This window comes from Pelophylax lessonae (genome assembly GCF_965119305.1).
Source record: "Pelophylax lessonae genome assembly, chromosome: 10".
NCBI classification, from domain to species: Eukaryota; Metazoa; Chordata; class Amphibia; order Anura; family Ranidae; genus Pelophylax; species Pelophylax lessonae.
The window spans coordinates 9,693,089-9,719,093 of record NC_138777.1 but is presented as its reverse complement, the minus strand read 5'-3'; the positions used below and the strand labels follow the sequence as shown (position 1 = coordinate 9,719,093).

The following is a 26,005-nucleotide window of genomic DNA, read 5'->3' as shown; positions in this document are numbered from 1 at the left end:
ATTGTGACACTATGTGGACCATACATGGTAAGGTGTGGAAATATGTGGACAATATATGGGCAATTGTTACAATATGTGGACAATAAATAGGCAGATGTGGCAATATGTGGAAAATAAATGAGCAATTGTGACAATATGTAGGCAACAATTGGGAAAGTGTGGCAAGATGTGGACAATAAATGGACAATATGCGGACAATACATGCTAAGGTGTGAAAATATGTGAACAATAAATGGGCAATTGTGACAATGTCTGGGCAATAAAAAGGCAGGTGTGGCAATATGTGGAAAATAAATGGGCAGGTGTGGAAATTGTGGACTATAAATGGCCAATTGTGACAATAGAGGAGCAGCAAATGAGCATGTGTGGCAATATAAGGACAATAAATTGGGAATTATGGCAATATGATGACAATAAATTAGAAATTGTCACAATATGCGAACAATACATGGGCTATTGGGGCAATATGTGGGCAATAAACAGACAGATGTCACAATATTATATTATATAAAAGTTACAGGCAACTTGGGCTGTTCTCCATTCCGCCTTCCCCTTTGACTTCTACATATTTAGCAGAAATTAAAAAAAATTTGCCAAAATTTCCAGATTGTCATAAAAATTTCAGTGAAGAGAACACTACTCATTCCTAATTGTTGGATATTATAGTGCTTTCTAGACCTTTGTGTCCCTCTCTCTTCTCTCCATGTTCTCTGAAATGGTTTCATCCTTGCAGACCGGAGGGCCCTCACTTCCCACCTTTGCGGAGGGCGCCAATTTTCCCAAAATTATATTCTGATTAGCAAAGCGATTCCTGAACAGAGTCTCTTCATTTTAATTACGTGAAGTCAGATTGAAGCTTTCTGCAGGGAAGGCTGTTTATTGAGCTTTGTGAAGTCTCCGAGGCCCCGCAGTGAGAGAAAACGTACACGCGGAATGTTTTTCCTTTCCTGATTGTGCATTATTTTGGCTCTCTAACAGCGCTAATGGACTTGATAGTCTGTGGTCACCTCTTTTAATTGCCCTTGCACAGTTATTCCGTCTTTTAATCCCAGCTGGTCTGAATGGAAATGATGGAGTTACATAGGAGTCAGCACAGACAAGATGTGTTTAAAGGGAATTCATTGTCTTTTCAATATTTTCTTGATAAATCTGAATGGTGCAGTAAAGCCTTCTTAGAACAGAAGGCATTCACATATCTCATTCCATCCCATGTCCCAAAAATAAGAGGATTGTTCCTCATTTGAGGACAGTGATCAGAGCCATGCAAGTTATTGCTTTAGGCACCAATACCCAGAACCACTGTTTTTTTTTTTTTTTTTTAACCAGAGGTGGTCCGCCTAAACTAAACAGTTAAGTGAACAAAAAAGTGCATGTAAACAGCACACAAAAAAGTGAACATAAGGGTGGGTCTCTAGTCCACCTCCCGAAGATGTAGGACTCTATCCTGACCCCCCTGGTTGCAACTTGCAGGACTCCTGTCACGAGTTAGCCTATAGTTTTGTCTGTATATTCTTACCTCCTTGCTGCAGTGCTTCTGTCTTACCTCCCTTCACATGTGGTGTTTGGGCTTCTATGGGCGTCGCCTGCTCCACTGTGGGTTATATCCTGTTCCTGTCAATTACTTCCTGGGTCACCTCCATGTTTGCTTCCCTATATATACACATGCTCAGTGCACTGCTCCTTGCTTGAGCAACATTGCTGTTCTCTGAGCTCCCATCCGTGTATCCCTTGGCTATTGTATCTGATCTCCTGTGTACCGACCCGGCTGCCTGTCCTGACCTCGGCTTGTCTCCTGGATCTCCTTATCGTCTCCTGTTTACCCTGCACACGCCAGCGGTCTCCACATCCTCAGCTGGGCCTACCTGGGGGCCGTGCCCTGGTTCCAGTCTGCTGCAAGTCCATCCCCACCATCAGGGGCCCTGGTGAAGAAGCAGGCTGGGGCTTAGACTCCGCGCCCTGGGGAATCCTGAGCTGGGGATCTATAAGGGCTCACTACCACAGACTTGTTGACAACTCCTGACGCGGGCAAGGCTAAACTTGGTCTACCTAGCCAAAAGGCCTGGAGGACCCCTCTCCTCATGCTCAACCGAAGCTTACCAACGAGTACTAGATGAGGGGCTCCCCTGAAGAGAGCCTCCCTCTAGTTTAGGGGAGGAAAAAAACAGATGGCCACACATTCTCCACCTAGACTACAGGGTAGACCCGAGGCCCCACATCCTTCATCCTTGTGGGAAAAGTATTCCTCCAGTGGTTGCTAGGGGTTCATAGAGCAGTGACAGATTGACTTTCCCTCTAATGATGCCGTTGTAGCTCCAGGGCCAATGTCGCTTGGAAAAGCCAACACTGACCAAAAATGAAAGAGGCACCTCTCTCATTCACCATAATATAAGGACACTCTTCGCTCTCTCACCCAGAGTAAAATGGTGCATTATTTTCATTGTCCATCAATGCAATGGGAATTCTTTCTCTTACTTCTATAGACTGCTTCTGCCTGGATCCACAAAGCTTTCAAGTTTTAGGGCAGGCAACTCAAGTTTCTTCTCCTCAAACTGGTCAGACATGTCTTTATGGAGCTGTCTTTGCACACAGGAGCACAATCATCCTAGAACCGAAAAAGGCCTACCCCAAACTGTTACCACAATGTTGGAAGAGTAAAATTATCTCAAACTGCCATTTTCAACCAGGGTTCCTTCAGAGGTTGCTAGGGATTCTGTAAGCAGTGGCAGTTTGATCCTCCATCTGATGGCATTGCCATAGTTCCAGGGCCAACATTATTTGGCAAAGCCCGCAGCAAGATGCTTACCAACTTTCTAGCATTCTTCCCAGTTAACAAAAAGGAGGCACCTCTGCCATCCCTAATGAAATGGTGCAGGGCTTCCCCAAAACCTGAAAACAATTTAAAGGGTTTCTCAAGGCTAAGGAAAGACTGATTAAATGTTTTTGTATGCTGTAGCATTAACAGTACCCTTCAATTGTAACATCTGAACTCAGTAATTTGGAGGAGTGTCCCCCAAATGTTTGCATGTATGGTACACTACAATGATTTTCCAAATATAACCTAAATTAAAACATATCGACTTACTGGTACTAGCAGAGTACCCAACTGCTGCTATATACTGCCCCCACCTGGCTTCAAGAAGCTTTCTAATTTTAGCACCAATCTCCTCTGTGCAGACCACTCAAGTTCCTTCTCCCCAAACTGGTCTTTATAAAGCTGGCTTTGTACACAGGGGTAAAAGTCTCCCTAGAACGGCCTTCCCTCCAGGGCCTTACCGCAACGTTGGAAGACTAGAATTGTCTAAAAACAGCCATTCTCATCCAGGATTTTCAGAGAATCTTAGGGTCTCTCTAGAGATTGCTTGGGGTTCCTTGAGCAATGGCAGATCAACCTTCTATCTGATGGCTCTGCCATAGTTCCAGGTCCAACATCACTTAGCAAAGCTAGCGACAAGACGCTAACTATTCTTATACCATCCTTCCAACTTACCAAAAATGTTGGGAGGCCCCTATCTCATTCTTAATGAAATGGTACATTCTATTCACTGTCCACCAATGTGTGGGCAGGTGCAGTCTATTTTCTCCAGTGTAGGTGGCACTCGACCACAGCGGTATTGCAATTGGAGGGGAAGTCAAGAGGAACATGATTCCTCTATGGTTTTCTGGGTCACTGGGGAAGCTATCTGATTGGATGCTGCCGCTTCATGTGACTCTGGCAGTCATCTTAGGTCAGGCAGAGCCTATTTAGGGCCCTTGCTCCCAGGCTTGGCATGCATTTCCTGTGTAGGTTGTGTAGGGACAGGTCACCCGTTTGGTAGGGACAGTGATTAGCAGTAGGGAGAAGTTCCAGATGAGTAGGGAAAGGGTAGGGACACACCATCCTTCCTGAAGTCCTCATTTGGATATGGACCCGCCAGGCCGCATTCTGCCCCTCAAGACAGATGCTGTCAGCACATCTGAGACTTGCCACACACCACTGTTACATTTGTTGAGTGTTCCCGGTTGGGCGCCTTCCCTCCAGGCTTGTTGTGAATTATTGAACTCTAACAATAACACAAGTTCTGTTTTGTGTAACTGCACTCTGAGTGTTTACTGCCGCCCCACCAAGTTGCACCTCCCCATAAATTCCTTTCGCTGATATTATTATTGTATCCTGAGCTGTAGATATTATTTGTAGCTGGGGTTCCCCTGAGACCGGAAAATTATTTAAACGGTTCCTTAGGGCTAAAAAGGTTGGAAAAAGCTGGTCTAGAACAGCCTTTCTCAACCAGTGTATCGCGGCACACTGGTGTGCCGCCAGAGGTCCTCAGGTGTGCCGTGGGATCATGGGAGAGAAGGGCTGTCAGATGAGCCTGATCTCCCAATCCACTGCCAAACTGTACATCGGCACTGTAAGGGAGCCCCGTCAGCCTCAGCAAAGTGAAAGTAAAGGGAGGGGGACTGTGTTGTCCTCTCTGCTTTCCCCTACAGTGCAGTAAACCGGCTGAATGAGGAAATGTACTGCGCTAAAACATTTTAAAAGGGCTTTATACGTGTATCTGTGTATATATATATATACGTGTGTGTGTGTGAGTACATGTGTGTGTATATGTCTGTATGTGTGCATATATACATGTATCTGTATGTGTGTGTGTGTGCATATATACATGTGTCTGTATGTGTGTGTGTGTGCATATATACATGTGTCTGTATGTGTGTGTGCATATATACATGTGTCTGTATGTGTGTGTGTGCATATATACATGTGTCTGTATGTGTGTGTGCATATATACATGTGTCTGTATGTGTGTGTGCATATATACATGTGTCTGTATGTGTGTGTGTGCATATATACATGTGTCTGTATGTGTGTGTGTGCATATATACATGTGTCTGTATGTGTGTGTGCATATATACATGTGTCTGTATATGTGTGTGTGCATATATACATGTGTCTGTATGTGTGTGTGTGCATGTGACTGTTTGTGTCTATATGTGTGTATATGTATGTTACTTTTAATCCTGACCCTACCCGCAGAAATGCAGGGAAAGAAGTCCCTGACCATTTTTTTAAATTGCGCCACACCAAAAGCACCCAACATTTGCCAATGTGTGGGCTACCATTAAGAATTTATGGCACCCCTAAACATCAGAGCATTTGTCTTTGTGTCAGGAACAAACCTGATTTTGAGCGTGTTCCGCGACATACAGTAACGTGAACCAAGCCTTGGACAGGGGTGCCTCAAGACCGAAAACACTTTTCAAGGGCGCCCCGACTGGAAAAAGGTTGAGAAACACTGGTCTAGAATGTCCTTGTATGCTGTAGCATTACCAGTACCCTTCACTGGGCACATCTGAATTCAATCATATGGAAGGATGTCCTCAAAACATTTGGCCATATATTGTAGTGAAGAAAAATCTATTTCAAAGGTACATTGCAATAATAATTCCAAATATATTCTAAATATAATTCCAAAATACTGGGGGAGTCAACGGTGGAGAAGGATCTGGCGGTTCTGGGTACTACCATTTATAGGTAAAGTTGATCCAGGCAATATTTGATTGCCTCTCAGGGGATCAGGAAGGATTTTTCCCCTGCTGGAGCAAATTGGATGATGCTTTGCTGGGGTTTGTCATTCTTCTGGATTAACTGTGGTTATATTTTGTATATAGGATTGTATGTTTTTTTTTTTTTTTTTCTCTTTTATTGGTTGAACTAGATGGACTTGTGTCTTTTTTCAACCTGACTAACTATGTAACTATGTAATATGACCAGGGCTTTTTTTTCAGCGGGAACGCGGGGGAACGCAGTTCCGGCACCTCCAGGACTGAATTTATGTAATGGCAAGGGGTGCTGGAGGTGTGCGGCAGGGTCTGTTGATGCTGGTTGCTGGGGAGATCTGTTGTTGCTGGCAGGGGATCTATTGTTGCTAAGGGTGGGTCTTATGTTGCTGGTGGGGTCAGTCGTTTCTGGGAGGGATCTACTGTTGAGGAAGAGGTCTATTGTTGCTGGCTGCTGGAAGATCTGTTGTTGCTTCCAGGGGTCTATTGTTGCTTAGGAAGGGGGTGGTATTTTCTTGTAGGTGGTCCATTGTTGCTGGGGGGGAGAATCTATTCTTCCAGAGGGTCTGCTGATGCTGGCTGTGAGGAGATCTGTTGTTGCTGCTAGGGAGTGGGGTGTTTTGTTGTGAGTGGTCCATTGTTGCTGGCTGCAGGGGATCTATTCTACTGCTTTTCTTGTTATCATTACCAAGTTCAATACAAATTAGTTAGTACCACAAATGTTACTGTATTATCTAAAAGGGGTGGTCTTCGGAGGTGGGTAATGGGTGGAACCAAGAAACGGTGCTCGGAGGTGGGTAGGGGCGGAGACAAGGGTGACTTGAAAAGGGGGAGTTCCTGCACCTATTCTCTGGGAAAAAAATCCCTGATATGACCAAAATAAAATCAGAATGGCTAACTGTTACAGCCAAAGTACTGAACTGCTGCTATAAACTCCAAGAAGCTTTCTGTTTCAGGGCTAATCTCATCTATGTAGGACCCCAACCACCCAGCTTGCTCCAAGGTTGGTCATACTTAGCCTACACAAATCTATGGGATGTTTACATAATCCGAGGGATAGTGATGACAGTAAAACGTTCCATTAGAAATCCAAACTATACAACTCGCCACTCACGCCACTCCATCACTCCATCTACTCCGACCTGTAATCTTTCTGTTTTAGCTTTAGCCCGTTCCCTGACAAAATGCCATTCAAGCTATTCATAAATCCACCCATAATAATGTTAGGATTACGAGCCCCGGCTATCCGTAATTGAGATGCGATAATGCTGAGATTTGATGTGACATATGAATTATGGAATCGAAGTCCTGAGTGCTTTTCGCAATCAACCACAGGCTGTTTTTTTTTTCCACCTTCTCCCAGCTGTTTAAGGGGCTCTCCGCTGAATAGAAGCTCCATTTTTAGACTTATTTATCATAGGCTGGCGACTATTTTTACTTCTTTTATTCTCTGCGTTTTGCTTTTTATTTTTTCAAATCCATTCTCTGTTAGCGTCAAAGTTAGAAAATGAACATAATGTATTCTTCTGCAGAGCTGTGCTTAGAATAAAAAAAAGTAATGAAAAACATAAACAGTCATTTAAATGTAATTTTGTGACCTGACGTACCGAAAAAACTATTAGGGGTTGTAAAGAGAATTGTTGCAGATTTGAAGAGAAACTATTGTGACTTTTTCAGTCAGCGCCGTTATTGTAAAGGTTACCTAAACACGATTGTTGATGGTAATTCTATGTTTTTTTTACTTACTTGCTGTTCCCAGATTTTCATACCACCAGCAAATGAATTTGTATGGCTCTATTGTTTTCTTGTTTGTATTTTGTACCAACATCCCAAATGTGTGTACACAAAACCAAAGAAAATAAAATAGGATTTTTAAAGGTACTCAATAAATTTAAGTAAATTTTAAAAGTTTTTCTATTTTTTATTGTTTATTATTATTTTTATTAATAGCAGTAGTAGTAATAGTAGTAGTGTTATGAATAATAATAATAATAATAATAATAATAATAATAATAATAATAATAATAGCAAGAATAATATGTATTATTATTATTATTATTATTATTATTTAGAATTCTTATTATTGTTATTATTGTTATTGTTGTTATTATTAATAATACTAATAATTCTAATAATAATAACAATATTAGTATTATTATTGCTATTATTATTATTATTATTATTATTATTATTATTATTATTATTATTATTATTGTGATTATTTATGGTATTACTAATATTATTTACATTTAAAAAAAAAAACTCTTGCGCAAACATATGCCATTCATAGCATCCTTTTGTACATAAAAAGGTACCTATGCTGAACTTATTGATATGGTATTTCATTATGGTTTGATATAGAGTCAAAATAATATAATAACTAATTAATACATTTTAGCATATGTACATTTTCATGTTTGCACTGGATTTTTTTTTTTTTTTATCATTTTAAATAATAACATATATTTGCTTTTTTATTTAAAATCCATTCTCTTAGCGTCAAAGTTAGAAAATGAACGTAATGTATTCTTTTGCAGAGCTGTGCTTAGAATAATAAAAAAAAAAAGTCATAAAAAACATAAATGTAATTTTTTTGACCTGATGTACCAAAATAACTATTAGGGGTTGTAGAGAGAATTGTTCCCAATTTGAAGAGAAACTATTGTGACTTTTTCAGTCAGCGCCCATTATTGTAAAGGTTACTTAAACACGATTTGTGATGCTGGTAATTCCATGTTTTTTTTACTTACTTGCTGTTCCCAGATTTTCATGCCATCAGCAAATGAATTTGTATGGCTCTATTGTTTCCTTGTCTGTATTTTGTACCGACATCCCAAATGTGTGTACAAAAAAAGAAAGAAAAGAAAATAGGACTTTTAAGGTACTCCATAAATTTAAATAAATCTTAAAAGTTTTTCTATGTATTATTGTTTATTATTATTATTATTATTGTTATTATTAGTAGTAGTAGAAGTAGTAGCAGTAGTAGTAATAGTAGTAGTAGTAGTAGTGTTATGAATAATATTATTATTAATAATAATACTAATACTAATAATAATAATAATTATAATAACAATAACAATAATAATAATAATGATAAGAATAAAAAGAATAATAATAACAATAAGAATAAAAAGAATAAGAATAAGAATAATAACAACAATAATAATAATAATAATAATAATAATAATAATAATAATAGCAACAATACTTATTATTATTATTATTATTATTATTATTATTATTATTATTATTATTATTATTATTATTAGTAGTAGTAGTAGTTTTATTATTAGTAGTATTAGTATTATTATTGCTATTCTTATCATTATTATTGCTATTATTATTGTTATTACTAATATTATTTACATTTTATAAAAATGCCATTCATAACATCCTTTTGTACATAAAAAGGTACCGATGCTGAACTTATTGATATGGTATTTCATTATCTCTCTAATCATCTCTAAGATTGTAAGCTCTAACGAGCAGGGTCCTCTGATTCCTACTATATTAAAGTGTATTGTATTTGTACTGTCTACCCTCAAGCTGTAAAGCGCTGCATAAACTGTCGGCGCTATATAAATACTATATAATAATAATTATGGTATAATTAGGAGTCAAAATAATATAATAAGTAATTAATACATTTAGCATATGTACATTTTCATGTTTTGCACTGGATTTTTTTTTTTTTAAATCATTTTAAATAATAAAATATATTTGCATCTATGGAGTACTTTGAAAGTCCTCTTTTCTTTTCTTCTGGATTTTTTTTTATGCTCATATTTTCATAATCAGATGTCTCCCTCCAGTGGCCACCTGTAAATCAGACAGCACAGTCAGCATGCTTACTATATTTTGGCCACAAGATCACCTGAGATATATATAGTCCCAGTTTTATTAAGCTTCACTATCGCTTAAAGAGTGCTGAATAGTTCTTAAAGCCCAACCCTGGGCAAAACAAACATTTTCCCATGCAGCGGGGCTGTGCCTGCACTACACGGGTCAACTGCTTGTTTTGTCTAGGGGTGAGCAGAAAGTATGTACTCACCCAATCCTTTGGAAGCCCATGGTCTAGCAAAGCCCAGCCCTTTGGAAAATGAACCCCATGGTCTAGCGGTGGACTGTTCCTGGTCTTTGAAGCATGGTCTTGGCATGATGACCACTATTCAAGTCCGCTGGAGTGCTGGTCTTGTGTTGGGAGGACCAGGTAAGTATATATCCCCCCCCCCACCCCTAGGTAAAACCAAGCAGTTAACTCTTGTATTGTTGGCTTTAATAATGCCAAAACGGCCTATGATAACACTGGCTTAAAGGCCACTTTAGCATATGTTAAGGTGCCTTAAAATGTATGTAGAGGCTTCATTAGTTTTATCATTTTCTTTCTTTTTTACCCTGTATGTTATCTGCTGGTTCTGACAGTTACGCACATGTCTGGCATGCAGGGGGTTGACTGGTGACTTTCGGCCCAGGCGGCAAGTACAAACCAGAGGCCCATGTTGTAGTGACTCTGCCCCCCTCCCACTCTCCCTCTTCCCGGCCTCCTCCTGACCCCCGCTCCAGGAACTCTCTACTCACCGGCCAAATTTGGGTTCCCGACCTGGCCAGCAGGGGATGGTTGGAGAGATCTGGGACAGCTCGGTTGGGGCTGGCTGGGGGAGGAGAGTCTCCAGTAGGTTATGGAACTGGCCTCTGCTCAGACTCAGTTTACACCAACTATGCTGGTCTTCAACCCACAATAAGTAGGTCAGCGGTGGGGACTTTTTTCTTCTCTTCACCAGGAATCTTTTAGGCATGTCTTTGGCAGAAGCGGTGCAGCCTTTTTATGGGGCATCAGAACGGCCCAGGGGGCAATTGCTCCCCTGTCCCCTGGCCCAGTCCTCCCCTGCTAGCACGCCTCCTACTACGTTAGAACTCTCCAGTCAGCAGGCAGCATGAGCTGTGTTGATTGTAGCACTATAGGACTGGCTCAGTATGGGGCAGGATGGACCTCAGCAGTGAGACCACTGCTTTCACACAGAGAGCACAGAGAGCAAGGGCCCAACTTTGCAGCATGCTGGCAAGGGGCAGGCTTTTCTATTTAGACTGTGGCTATTTTAGAATGAAAAATAACTGATAGACATGAAACAGCTTTTGTTTTGATGCACCTGCAATGTTTATAGCTGATTTAAATGTCTGTCTGAATTTCTTCTATAAACTTGCATTGAGTGGAAGAGAGAGGAATATATGAATATTTAAGCTCTGTTCTTTGTTAATGAGTGTAAAACGCATCATGTGTGTGTAATGATCAAAAAAGGGATAATGTATTTCCTTATATCTGCTTCTTGTAGGACTCACTTCATACAAAGCTATATCTAAAATCTGATCTGTCTTGTCCTCCAGATAGAGTTGGCAGAAATGTTTTAGCATGGGTTGTACATCTAAAGGGGAACCAAGAAAGTTAGGGTTCAGCATGGGTGGCAAATGTAAATGGGGAGCAAGGAAGTTAGGGTTAAACGCAGGTTATACATCTAAAGGGTGACCAAGGAGGTCAGGGTTCATCATGGGTTGTGCATCTAAATGGCGACCAAAGAAATCAAGGTTCAGTATGGGTTTTACATTTCAAGGGTGTCCAAGAAAATCAGGGTTTAGATTGGGTTGCGCATTTCAAGCGTGTCCAAGGAAGTCAGGGTTCAGCTGGGATGCATGTTAAATGGGTGACCAAGGAAGTTAGGGTTCAGCATGGGTTAAACATCTAAAGGGTGACCAAGGAAGTTAGAGTTCAGCAATGGCTTTCACATGTAAAGGGTGACCAAGTAAGTTAGGGTTCAGCACAGGTTATGCATCTAAATAGTGACCAAGGAAGTCAGGGTTCAGCATGAGTTGTTCATCTAAAAGATGACTAAGGAAGTCAAGCTTCAGCATGGGTTGTACATTTCAAGAGTGTCCAAGGAATTTAGGATTTAGCATTTGTTGTACATCAAAAGGGTATCCCCGAAAAGTCAGGGTTCAGATTGGGTTTCACATCTAAAGGGTGACCAAGGAAGTCAGGGTTCAGCTTGGATTGTACATCTAAATGGCGACCAAGGAAATCAGGGTTCCTCATGGGTTGTACACCTAAAAGGCGACCAATAAAGTTTAGGTTCAGCAGGGGTTGTACATTTAGAGGATGTCCAAGAAAGTCAGGGTTCAGATTAGGTTGCACATCTGAAGATTGACCAGGGAAGTCAGGGTTCAGCATGGATTAAACATCAAAAGGGTGACCAGGGAAGTTGGGGTTAAGCATGTGTTGAACATCTAAAGGGTGGCCAAAAAAGTTAGGGTTCACCATGTGTTATACATCTAAAGGGTGTCCAGGAAACTCAGCGTTCATTATGGGTTGCACATCTAAATGGTGACCAAGGAAATCAGGGTTCTTTATGGGTTGCACATCTAAATGGTGACCAAGGAAATCAGGGTTCATCATGGGTTATACATCTAAAGGGTGACCATAGAAGTCAGGGTTTAGCACGGATTGTACATCTAAAGCTTGAGCAAGGAGGTCAATGTTCAGCAAGGGATGTACATCTGAAGTGTGCCAAGAAAGTCAAGGTTCAGCAGGAGTTTCACATCAAAAAGTTTAAGCATGGGTTAAGCATGGGTTGTACATCTAAAAGTTGAGCAAGGAAGTCAAGGTTCAGCATGGGCTGTACATATGAAGGGTGCCAAGGAAGTCAAGGTTCAGTATGAGTTTACATCCAAAGGGTGACCAAGGAATTCAAGGTCCAACATGATTGTGCATCTAAAGAGTAATCAAGAAAGTCAGGGTTCAGCTTGGGTTGTAAATTTAAAGGGTGTCTACGGAAGCCTCTTTTCTTTGCCTTTGTCCATACTTTTGGACACTTTATTAGGACAGATGCTGTATTGAGAGAAGGACTGACGAAATTAAAGCAGCCAGGTGAGAATAGTCACATAACCTTTTTATTGCTATCACAAAGGTGAAGTTAATCTTCTCAGCTCCTCCTATTCAGTATCCAGCACAGTCTCTGGAGAAGTCACACCATAGCTAACTGCAGGCCAGTTTTTGGCGGCTCGCTCAGTATCCACCATTACCCTTGACCTATATTCATTAGTAACATTATGCTAATGTCCCTCTCATTTCATGCTGCCGTTATGAGTTCAGAATGATAATTCTACCCTGTAAAAGAGCCGAAATGGTAATGTTATATTTAAACGGGACCTCTGTGTATTCCACTCTTAATAATTCACCAATGTTTTCATTAGATAATATATTTGCTACTCTGAAGCGCGGAATGAATAAAGCCATAAAGGAACATTATGGAGGATATCTAATTTACCCATAAATGTGTCCAGTCCTCTTAAGGTTTTAATTCCATGATTCACCTTAAAGAGGAACTTCACTCACTCCTGCCTTGCTATACGGAGTTGTCCTCAATTCGCATATTCACCTGCCCATTGGATCCAAGGTTGTCCTGCTGTGATCAGCTGCTCAGGTGTGACAGCCTGAGTCCTGCACTGCCATTTTGACCAGCATTAGTCATTGTGAGTTGGATACCTCTTCTTAGATCAGGCAGGATAAATTATGTAAACATCTGCTAGGAGGCCCAAGAGCAGCACATGTCATTCTCACCTAGGCAAGAATGGTGGTGGGGTGTGGGCCCTGATGGAAAAAAAAAAAAAGTAAACCGCAACAAAAAAGAAAAGGAGGGAAGGGCTTTGCAGAATATGGCAACGCAAAGGAAGCCAGGGAGGAAGACCTACTATAGCAAGTAAAGGTCCAATAAATGTTATAGCACTGGCCAGGCAGATAGAACAAGATACTTCATAAACCATGGCTGCCTAAAATCAATCTACTCCTGCTCAGGGCTTTGTTTCTCAGAAAATAGATTCAGGAACTCAACCACCATCTTCCACATGTCTTACTTTTGTTGCTGTATTAAGCTGAAGCACCCAGCCGTCTCTAGTACCTCCCTGCACACTGTAGGTGGCTCTCACTTGCAGGGAGATCTTTCGGTTGGGGTGTCGGCTTCCCCACACACCGGCATCTCCCTTGTGCCTATCCTGCACTCAGTGGAAGACACTCAGGAGAAAAGATCTGTGGGAGTCACTGGGAGACAAGCTGACCCTTGTAAACATGGAAGCTGGACTTCTGTGTTTACAAGCAACAGTGGTGAGCAGGGAGCAAAGGGGTCAGAAGGAGGACAAGAAGAGGGAGAGTGGAGCCGAGTCACTGCACCATGGGCCTGAGGGCCTCTGGTTTATACTTGGTCCAAAAGTTCCAAGTCTGCCCCTAGTGTTACAGGCATCATTTTCCCATCTCATACTGCCACCCGTAATGCAACCTAATCAGTATGAGGAGGCAGAGCATCTCTTTCAGGGGAACATCCCTCGCGTGCTTGTTGTATGCGCAATGACATCAGACATCAGCGCACGCCATCTCACGCAGGGCAGGCTGGATCTTCTAGAGCGGTGGCAGACACTGGAGTGACAGGAGGACTGAGGACAGACAGCGGGTGTTTGGTGGACCAGTCCGGTGGTGAGTTATGGAAGAAGATAACCGTAATACTGTATATCATGGTTGTCCAATCTTTTGGCTTCTCTGGGCCACATTGAGTGTAGAGAAATTTTCTCGGGCCGCATATTAAATATATACTATAGTTAAGGTATATAAGTAATAAAATGCCGCCGCGCCGCCACCCTGCCGCGCCCCCCGCACCAATTTAACACAACTGGAGGATGATCAAATGAAATCAGTATACAGAGGTTTACTTCTTCTGAGAGATAATAAAGGAACACTCTAACCACCATGACCACTTCAGTGATTTGAAGTGGTCACGGTGGTAGGAGTCAGAAACACTGCACATGCTCCGCTCCCCCCCTCTGAGGCAACCTCTGCCTACCGTTAGTTGGAAGCTGCTGTGGCTGTGCCCCTGACCTGACTTCCTTCCTCCCCAGCAAAAATAAAATTGTCAGGGGGCAGTGGGCCGCATTGCCTGAGGTTCCGGGCCGCAGGTTGGACATGCCTGCTGTATATAATATTTACCTAAATTTTATGTTTATATAAAACAATATCTGTGGGAACAATATCTGTGGGAAACTTTTGGTGGGCGTGATTTTTTTTTTTTGTTGTGTGGGCAGCATTTTATTCTTAGACCCAGGCAGCACAATGTCTTGGGCCAGCCCAGTGGTCCTCGAAGAACTTTGGGGGGGGGGGATCTCCCAAAGAGAGGCATTTCAGAAGAGTGCATGGGGTATTAGGGGAAGAAATAAATGAGGTCCAATTGTAAGAGCAGAAGGGGGCAGAAGTGCAAGGACGATCGAGGGTCGTGAAGGTCCACTTTTATACTGTATATACATTTCTATGAAAGCTTTTTTCCCTTTAAATAATTCCATCTCTTTGTTATACATACCCCTCGCTCTACTGTAGGCCTGACCTTTACTTCGTCCTTCTGGCTGCCTGAGCTGAGGACATCCGTGTCCTGTGTTTGTAGTCGCGGCTCGCTCTCTGGGACGCCGATCCGTCTGCCGGAGTCCAAGTCATACATCTGTGTCAGGAGCGGGCTTGTGTTGCCGGTGTCAGGAGGCTGCGTCTTGGCTCCTGATCAAGCCCGGCGTTTGGCTGCCACGTTCTGCAGGAAAAGAGAAGCAGAAAGTTTGCAGAAGCCATTTGAATGCGCAGACACTCTCCCCCTCCCCCCCCTCCCCTGTCCCTACTGACCAGGTTCACCGGCTGGTAATATGCGTACTCATGCCAGCTGCCAAAGAACACGCACAGGTCTCCAGCATCCAACTCCAATGACATTGGATGTGTTTTAGAGAGAAATGACCAGAATCAGCAAAAACCACAAATATCGCGTGGATCGGGCTGCAAGACAAATGCCTTAAAGGAGGACTCCACCTGTTAATAACCACTTCAATACAGGGCAGTTACACCCCCTTCCCACCCAGGCCAATTTTCAGCTTTTAGCGCTGCTGCATTTTGGATGACAATTGCGCCGTCATTCAACACTGTACCTAAACCAAAATTTATGTCATTTTTTTCCCCACAAATAGAGCTTTCTTTTGGTGGTTTTTGATCACCGCAAAGTTTTTTCTTTTTTCTACACAAATTTAAAAAAGACTGAAAAGTTTGAAAAAAAAAAAAGTTTTTTGTTTATGTTATAAAATTTTGTAAATAGATAAGTTTTTTCCTGCACTGATGAGGCTGCACTGACAGGCACTGATGAGGAGGCACTGATGGGGTGGCACTAATATGCAGCACTGATGGGCACTGATAGGCGGCACTGATATGCAGCACTGATGGGCACTGATATGTGGCACTGATAGGTATCACTGATATGCAGCATTGGTGGGCACTGATAGGTGGCACTGATGGGCACTGATAGGCACTGATAGGTGGCACGGATGGGCGGCACTGATGGGCACTGATAGGCGGCACTGGTGGGCAATAATGGGCACTGATGGGCGGCACTGATAGATGGCAATGATGGGCACTGGTGGGCAGCACTGATAGATGACAATGGTGGGCAGAACTGATAGGGAGGGCACCACTGGCAGGCTCCCTGAGCCCTGATTGCCATCCCTGGTGGCCATGGTGGGCATCCCTGGTGGCCATGGTGGGCATCCCTGGTCGTCATGGGTGGGCATCCCTGGTGGCTTTAGTGGCACCCCCCCAGGGTCTGCACTGGTAATCAATGCTCTGATTACAAGCACAGACCCCCCCCCCCTGTGAGGAGAGCCGTGGATCGGCTCATCTCTGCTCATGCCTGTCAGGCACGAACTGAGGAAAGCCGATCAACGGCTCTTCCTATTTACTACGTGACCAGCCGTAATTGGACACAGCTGGTCACATGGAAAAGAGCCTACGTCAGTAGGCTCTTTATTGAGATCAGAGATGCGGTGTGTCAGAGTGACACACAGCAGCACCAATCGCCGCTCTGCGCACCGCCCCAGGGGCGCGCAGAGCTCATTATCCTGCACGACGTCATATGACGGCGGTTTAGGATAATACAACCATCTTCCGGCCGTCATTTGCCTATAGGGCGGGAAGTGGTTAAAGCGTAACTCCACTCTTGTTGAGAAAAAAATATTCCCCTCTGGGTGATCTCTGTACATTACAAGGATTGTAACAAACTTTGTTGCAGATTCCTTCCTTTTGTTATTCTGAAGAAATTATTGTTTGTAACTCTGTGCTGAGTGGGTCTAATATTAAAACAGACTAACAAAAAATATGTAACATTGATATAGCTCATAGTCACGTCATCAATATCCACATATTAGACATGTAAGCACAAACGTAGTGATCATGACTATTTAAAATAAAAAAAATGCACAATTCATGAAAATTTTAAGTTTTCAAGCTCTCTACGCGTTTCATGGGGCAATGCCCACTTCTTCAGGAAAAAAGTCCAGTTGTGATTTTTTTATATGAGTAAATAAATAATGTTGGCAAAATCCTAAATAAAAAATAATGTAAATAAAATAATCTAAATGTGTAGGCAACAGGATCCTAATGTTATGGAGCGAAATCCAGAGGGATGGTTCCAATCGGTAGCTGAAGGTATAGGGTGGCCCCAGGGGCCAGACACCAAAGGAGGGTCCAAGCTGGACATTGCTTTGTGCACTGGTGTGCAGTCATGTTGGAACAGGAAGGTGCCATCCCTAAACTGTTCCCACAAAGTTGGGAGCATGACATTGTCCAAAATGTCTTGGTATGCTGACACCTTAAGAGTTCCCTTCACTGGAACTAAGGGGCCAAGCCCAACCCCTGAAAAACAACCCCACACCATAATCCCCTCTCCACCAAATGATTTGGACAAAGTCCATAAAGACATGGATGAGCGAGTTTGGGGTGGAGGAACTTAACTGGCCTGACCTCAACCCGATAGAACACCTTTGGGATGAATTAGAGCGAAGACTGCGAGCCAGGCCTTCTCGTCCCAACATCAGTGCCTGACCTCACAAATGCGCTTCTGGAAGAATAGTCAAACATTCCTATAGACACACTCCTTGTGGACGGCCTTCCCAGAAGAGTTGAAGCTGTTATAGCTGCAAAGGGTGGGCCAACTCAATATTGAACCCTACGGACTAAGACTGGGGTGCCATTAAAGTTCATGTGTGTGTAAAGGCAGGCGTCCCAATACTTTTGGCAATATAATGTTTTATAATGAGCTGAGCTCGACAGTTTACTACTGTACAGTCCCTTACAGGGCGAGGGTGAAGGAGGATACCTGTAAGTCAAAGTGAAACTGTAACTGCATCACAGAAAAATCAGGCCTCCTCTCTTGCTAGACAGGACTGTGCTGTCTGGCAGAGCTGTTTTCTTTCTCTTCTTTTTTTTTTTCTTGTGCTAGATGGACTTAAAGTGGAGTTCCATTCCAAAAATTAAAAGTCAGCAGCTGTGTGTAAAGGCAGGCGTCCCAATACTTTTGGTAATATAGTGTATTTCATCCATGTTGTAGCGCACAGAGCATGCTGATTGGAAAAGAAAGCAGAGTTGAGCTCGTCAGTTTACTACTCCAGTCACAGGGCAAGGGTGAGGGAGGAAACCTGTAAGGGAAAGTGAAACTGTAACTGCATCACAGGAAAAAAAAAAGCAGGCCTCCTCTCCTGTCTGGCAGAGCAGTGTAAATCTTAGGACTGCATAGTTGCCAACATTAGAAAGAAATTTCCAGGGACACTTCGCAGCATAGCTATCAATTACTTACCACACCCACTTCCCTGAAGCTCCGCCCACTACGCATAATTACTCAATAAAGAGAGAATTACAGGAAATTTAAAAGGAAATTTCAAATTTAAGGCCAAAGTAGCAGAGTTGGAAAAATTCTAACATTCAGCTGCACTACTTCTGCCTAAAGTTTAAAATTCTCAACACAATTCCCTGCAATTCTAAAGTGTGAAATGTGCTCAGGTGTGACCGTACAAAAAATGGAATATGTAAATATAAATAAAGTGCAAGGTGTAAATAAGTATGATAAAACCTAATTATACTATCTGGTATAATTAGGTTTTATTGGGCATTTACGGGCAGCCCGATTAACGGGCACATGCCGGGAAAATGTTGATTACCCGGGACAGGCTCCTATTTGCCGGGACTGTCCCGGCAATAACGGGACAGTTGGCAAGTATGGGACTGGATGGGCAGAAATGCAAATCCTTTGGCAAATACACAATCCGTGTGCTTAGCTATTTCCCTTAAGTTCAGATTTTAACTCTACTATTATTGAGTCCATTCTCCTCTGCAAATCCTGCCAGTCTTACTGATGCCAAACGATCATTTGTTGCAGTGTACAGACAGAATCTGGTGCCAGATGCTCGACTGTACCCGCATTTCAGAAACAAAGCATGTTCTAAGGATTGCATTAAGTGTGAGGGAAGGGAAATGTCCGCTGTCGTTTGTCAGTATTACTGAACCGTTCTAGAACGCGATATTACAACTGTGAAATACGCAGTAATTATAAAGGAGTAGAAGGCCTGTGGGCACTGAAACGGGAGAGTGCCGCCGCTGACCTTTCGTCATTGTCACGCCGCTGACAGCGGAAATTAATTCTCCCGGTGAGTCTTGTCTTTGGCGAAGATTCGATTGTTGCCTTTGAGCCGAGGCCTTTCCAGATGTTCGCTGACGGTCGTAATACACAAACGCAATGACGGTTTACTCTCCTCCGGAATGGTATCCAAATATAAAAGTGATTTCTTTCCGCATTTTTGTGTAGCACGTTGTTTTCCCATGCTCTCCGACACCCCCCGGGGCTTGAAGAGTAACTCCACTTTCGTGGGGAAAAAAAAATCAGCAAATAAAGAAAAAAACAATATAGCGTAAACAATTACGACACGAATCCTATTGTAATTGAATGTTATTAAAAATGACCTTTCCTTTTCAATCTGCAGCTGTTGTAATTTTCTGAAAATGCAATGCAATATGGCCGCCTGGAGCTGTTCTGTACTCAGAATGTATACTGACCACACCCCCAGAAACATAATTTCCTGCTTGTGTGATTGGCTCACCAATTTGCCCAGAAGTCTGCACTAAGATACAAGTCAGATTTCTGGCATCCCCTGCAACAAAAATGTCATTTTTGGTGAGATACTCCCAATAGGAACACGTCTAAAGGAATGCAGGCCCAGCAGATTTACTCATTAGAGACCTGCAACTGCCACAGATGATAGATAATTATGAAACCACTCCCATTAGACCCACTCAGCACAGAGGAACAAACAATGATTTCTTCAGAAGAACAAAAGGTAGGAATCTGCAACAAAGTTTGTTAAAATCCCAACAATGTACAGAGATCACCCAGAGGGGAATGTTTTTTCTCAACAAAAGTGGGTTCCTTCCTGTGCTCCTGTGTATGAATTGGCCTGGCTGACTTCCCTTCTGAATCCCGTTCCTGATTTTTGCTTCTAACTACGCTGACTTCTGGTTTCCTGACCCCAATTCGTCTTATTACCCGCTCTGGCATCTAAACTCTGGCTTCTGTTTAAAATCCTTTCCCTACTGGCTAGTATGTTGGGGCCCAAATCCAGCATAATTACAAATGTTTGAAACGGATCTGCCCATGCTGCCTTGTGACTTGCTACAAGGTTACAATTTTGTGGTGTGATCAGTGGGATAGTGTCAGGGCTGGGCTTCTGCTCTTTACGATTACGAGTGCTCAGAAGCTGCTCAGCTGTTATTTACCAGCCACTCGTCGTTACCACAGTGACTCACCTGGTTGACATTTACCTGCCTCATAAATCCAGCCTACAGCCAGACCCTTTTTGCTATTTTGGCAGCTTAGCTAAATTCCTCCTTGCCCTTGCGTGGTCTATGATCTCTGAGTGCGTTTCTTACTGTGCTACTGTGTATGACTTGGCCTGGCTGACTTTCCTTCCGATTTCCTGTTCCTGATTTTTGCTCCTGACTATGCCTGGATTCCTTCTTAGGTGTACATAATATAACTGGGTACTAATATTTATAAGTGAAGTTGATCCAGGGAATATCCGATTGCCTCTCGGGGGATCAGGAAGGAATTTTTTTCCCTGCTGTAACCAATTGGATCATGTTTTGCTGGGGTTTTTTGCCTTCCTCTGGATCAACTGTGGGTATTGGATTGTTTTTATGGGATTGTATGTTTGTGTTTTCTTTCTTTTTTTTATCGGTTGAGCTAGATAGAGTTGTGTCTTTTTCAGCCTGGGCTGTAACTATGTAACTACTCAGGCAGATCTTTGTTTTGTGTTGTTTACCGATCGGCGGGTGCTGACAGACATCGAGTTCCCAGCACCCGCAGATTGGCTTCTACTGTAAAGAAACACAGCAGAAGTGGCCTGCCCACAGCGTGTGCCCCCTGAAGGCGGAAATGCAGAATCACGTATATATACATGATCCGGCGCACAGCTGCCACCCTGTAGCAGTAAAACTGCTATAGGGCGGTCAGCAATTTGTTAAAGTGAACCTATCGGTAGATATATTTTATCATGCAAAGTCCTCGTGCACTTCCATGTATTTATTACCTCTCATAGAGATCACAGTTTTCCCCCTGATAATTCCTTCATCTGCTTTTCCCTTTTGAAGAATGGTGCCATCTTTGTTCAGGCATCACCAAGGCTTGGCTTCTGCTGCTTCTTGAGTTACCAGGTACAAGTAACATAATCTTGTAAATCCTGGTGCATGTGCATTTCTTGGCGGTGTTCACAGATATCAGCCCCTGCTGCAGCCTCCCATCTTGTGACTTGCTACAAAATTACAATGTTGCAGTCTAATCACTGGGGGAGGGGGCCTTCAGCAGACTAATGACCTCATCTCAGCCTAGGAAAAAGTCCCTAGAAGGGAGCTCTAGGATGGCTTGAGAAAGAGTTAAGAAAAATGCACAAAGGCTGTATTTAGTAGGGATCGACCGATTATCGAGGGCCGATATGCACTTTCCCCGGAATCGACCCCGGAGGTTACCGATATTGCCGATATTTTGGGAAACTGCTTGTACCGGAGTGATGCCTGCAGCTAGAGACATCACCCCGGTACCGGCGTCCATAGCCGACGGTCGGCTGTCTTGTAATGACAACCGATGCGGCTGAGAAGCCGCTCGGATGTCCTTACAAGTAGCGGGAGGGGACGTCCCCCCCCTCCCGCCGCCTTCCGCTGCTCGCCCAGGTCTCCCATCCCACCAGGAGACCCGGGCAACCAGCCTGCACAGCCGCTGAAGACCTGATCAAAACCGCATTTGGCTCTGATCGGGTCTCCATGCAAAAAGACATCACTTCCAGGTACTTGGCGCCAAATTAAAAAAATTACAGCATTCAAAACAGCCAAACTTGGCGTTTTTAATGCTTTTAAGTGCAGAGGAGGGGTTTGGGATCATTTAGACCCCCTGATCCCTCCACAAGAGTACCTGTAAAGTAAAAAAAATAAAAATGTTTTTAAATGTTCAAAAATATCTGACCATATCGGCCAATACCGATACGCGATGACCAAAATATCGGTATCGGTAATGAAAAAACGATATCGGTCGATCCCTAGTATTCAGTCCTTTAAATTAGCCATTTGAAAGAGGAATCCCTCCTTAGATTATTTTCGCACTCTGGGGCTTTTGTTTTTCTTATGTATCTTTCGCCGCTATTAAAATGAAGTAAGCGTTTGCATAAAAACCGTGAAAATAATAGAAAGTTAAAAGAAAGTCAAGTGCTTTGGAAATTTAGAGTGCACCAAATGGATTTGCACGCAGCCCCGAAGAAACATTAAACGATAAAAGAAAGTCTAATATCTTCGCGTTAGTGACGAAGGCTGTAAAAGCAGAGAAATCTTTTTGAATTACATTAAGAAATAATTGTTTTTTTGGAAAGCCATTATTACACAAAGAGCGCCAGCGCGGTTTCCGAGGTCCGGAGATGGCACAGTTTTAATTAATGTTGCTTTTTATAATCGGAAAATCATTTAGCACATTAATGTTGACTAATAAATGATTCTGTTGCCTTTCATGTTCCCTCTTGCTAATTAATTTTTTCGGCATGGAGGCTGGACTGTTTGTTAAAGAACCTTTAAAAAAGAAAAACATTTTGAAAAGTTATTATGAGCTGAATAAGCTTATAAAGTTAAAGCTAAACTCCAGGTGTTGCGGTACCTCCAGGGACTTGGAATGTCTTGTCCTCCTGCAGCACATCAGGTGTGTGTAAGTGCATGCATGGTGGGTTGGGGGCGCAGGAAAGTTAGCCCCATGTCACTTGCGTTTGGGCTTACAAATGGGCAAAGGAGGTTTTTTTAGACTTCTTCCCCTATGGCGGTCATGGTTGTAATTTCTTGCCAGCTTGTCTTTTTTGTTGATGACCAGAATCGCCTGACCCTGCAGCTGACTCTGCTTGTCCCTTAGTACTCCTGCCTGCAGCCTGATTCAAATCTTCTATTGGCTGTTGTCTGCCTTAACCTTTGCCTGCACACTGACTATTTTTGCCTGCTGCCTGCCTTGATCTCTGCCTGGATACTGACTACTCCTATCTGCTGTCTGCTTCACCTTCTCACTAGACACTGATTTCTCTTGTCTGTTGTCTGCTTAAACACTGGCTATTCTTGCTTGCCACCTGCTTTGACCTCTGCCTGGATACTGACCATTCCTGCCTGCCTCAACCTCTTCCTGGACACTGACTACTCTTGGCTGTTGTCTGCCTTAACACTGGCTGTTCTTGCCTGCTGCCTGCCTTGATCTCTGCCTGAACACTGACAACTCATGCCCGCTGCCTGCCTCAGCCTCTGCCAGGACACTGACCACTCCTGGCTGCTGCCTGCCTCAACCTGTGCCTGGACATTGACTACTCTTGGCTGTTGTCTGCCTCAACACTGGCTTTTCTTGCCTGCCACCTGTCTTGACACTGACAACTCATGCCTGCTGCTTGCCTCAGCCTCTGTCTGTACACTGACTATTATTGCCTGCTGCCTGTATCAACCTTTGCCTGCACACTGACCTTTTATGCCTGCTGCCTGCCTTGATCTCTGCCTGGACACTGACTACTCTTGGCTGTTGTCTGCCTCAACACTGGCTGTTCTTGCCTGCTGCCTGCCTTGACCACTGCCTGAACACTGCCAACTCATGCCTTGCTGCCTGCCTCAGCCTCTGCCAGGACACTGACCACTCCAGGCTGCTGCCTGCCTCAACCTCTGCCTGGACATTGACTACTCTTGGCTGTTGTTTGCCTCAGCACTGGCTTTTCTTGCCTGCCACCTGTCTTGACACTGACAACTCATGCCTGCTGCTTGCCTCAGCCTCTGTCTGTACACTGACAATTATTGCCTTCTGCCTGTATCAACCTTTGCCTGCACACTGACCTTTTATGCCTGCTGCCTGCCTTTATCTCTGCCTGGACATTGACTACTCTTGGCTGTTGTCTGCCTCAACACTGGCTGTTCTTGCCTGCTGCCTGTATCAACACTGACAACTCATGCCTGCTGCTTGCCTCTGTCTGTACACTGACTATTGTTGCCTGCTGCCTGTATCAACCTTTGCCTGCACACTGACTTTTTATGCCTGCGGGCTGCCTTGATATCTGCCTGGATACTGCTTGTCGTTTACTTCAACCTCTACCTAGACATTGACTACTCTTGCTTGTTGTCTTCTTCAACACTTGCTATTCTTGTTTGCCACCTGCTTTGACCTCTGCCTGGACACTGACCAATCCTACCTGCTAAAGTGTATAAAAGAACCTGCGCTAAGGAACGTGTGCTGCACAACTGTATATGCTATTATTTCTATATGGTAGAGAGCTGCTGCTGAGAAAAAGGAAAATCCTTTCTAGAATAATTAATGTGTGTGTGTCAGCGCTGCTTAATCAGTAATTTGTGCAAAGTGTTCTCTGTGTAAAAAATGTGACTGCACTGGTAGTGAATAACAGTATCACCATCCACTTAAATAAATATCATAAATTAGTGAATTATAAAAGTAATATAATCATATATATCTTATACGTAAAGTGCAATCAAATAAATATGCAAACAAATTCCTTCAATATAAAGTGCCATATATTGTGCTTAAACCATTAATATACTCAATTTAAAGTGCCAAGTGATAATATACTATGACTAATAATACATAATATTACCAATTAATAATAAATTATTGTTGCATGTGCTAACAACAATCCCACAAAGTTCTTGTGCAAAAAATATTTTAAAGTGCTCAGTGCTGGGTGTTCCACTACTATGAAAAATGGTGCAATATGTGCTATCAACAGTCCCACATAAAGTCTTTTGTGCACACAACCAGGGCCGGTGCTTCCACTAGGCAAACTAGGCAGCCGCCTAGGGCGCATTGCCACCTAGGGGCGCAGCCAGGAGTCGGCACTCTCTCTCCTTTCTGAATTCTCCATCATGAATGATTATTGTGAGCTGAGGCGAGGGGCGGAGGTGGGGGGGAAGAAGGGACAGCGGAAGATGCCAAGTGTCTTGGGCAGTGGTGGAACTACCAGGCCCTGGCTTTTCACCACTGTTGGTCAGCCAGAGCTTGGCACTGGAGGGCGGAACCTTTACTGGGGCAGAAGCGACAAGGCACCAGAATGGTCTGAGGTGGTTGGTGATGAAGGACGTGCGGAGCTCTCTGACTGCTGCTTTTCCCTCCACGAGGAGCCACCGGGTTTAACAGGGGTTCGGGGTCACCAGGTGTGCCATGAGGAATTGGGGTCCCTGGGTGTGCCAAGGAGGAACATCAGGGTCCCCAGGTGTGCCATGGAGGAACATCAGGGTCCCCAAATGTGACATGGAAAAACATCAGGATCTGACATAGAGGTACATCGGGGTCAGTGGGTATGACAGCATGACATGGAGTAATATTGGGGTCCCAGGGTGTGCCAAGGAGGAACATCAGGGTCCCCAGGTGTGCCATGGAGGAACATCAGGGTCCCCAAATGTGACATGGAAAAACATCAGGATCTGACATAGAGGTACATCGGGGTCAGTGGGTATGACAGCATGACATGGAGTAATATTGGGGTCCCAGGGTGTGACATGCAAAAACATCAAAGTCCCTGGGTGTGACATGGAGGGACATTAGGGTCCCCAGGTGTGAAATGGAGGAATATGGTGGTCACTGGGTATGACAGCATAACATGGAGGAACCATCAGATCAAGGTCACATAGAGGAGTTTTTAACCCCTTTCCTTTTTTGGGGGGGGGGGACGCAAGTAGCTGGTCTTGCCTAGGGCATAAAATAGTCTAGCACCGGCCCTGCACACAACAGTTGATAACAAACCACAATGATGCTCAGTGCCAGGTGCATCCGCTGCATTCTCCCCTCTAAGTCCCTCACTCCCCAGATCAGCAGAGTAATAATATCCATAAATCACATTAAGTTGTACCTGCAAAGCCAGAATTCCTCAGCTGGTATATTGCGGATGTAGGGTGGGAGGATGCACACGGTGTTCCTGCAAGGGTTAATGTCTCCTGGATTCCGGGATCTTAACCTCAGAATTCCCCATGAAGTATGGCCATAAAGAAAGAAAGTATCTCCATAGTGTAGTGAATTCGATATCA

The 26,005-nt window shown here is 43.4% G+C and overlaps 1 protein-coding gene across 2 annotated transcripts in view; it reads left to right on the top strand.

Annotated features, from left to right (window-relative positions):
- The window catches only part of NELL1 (neural EGFL like 1), a 1,211,404-nt gene that overhangs the window by 725,905 nt on the left and 459,494 nt on the right, over positions 1-26,005 (top strand). The gene's annotated exons all lie outside the window — the stretch shown is intronic.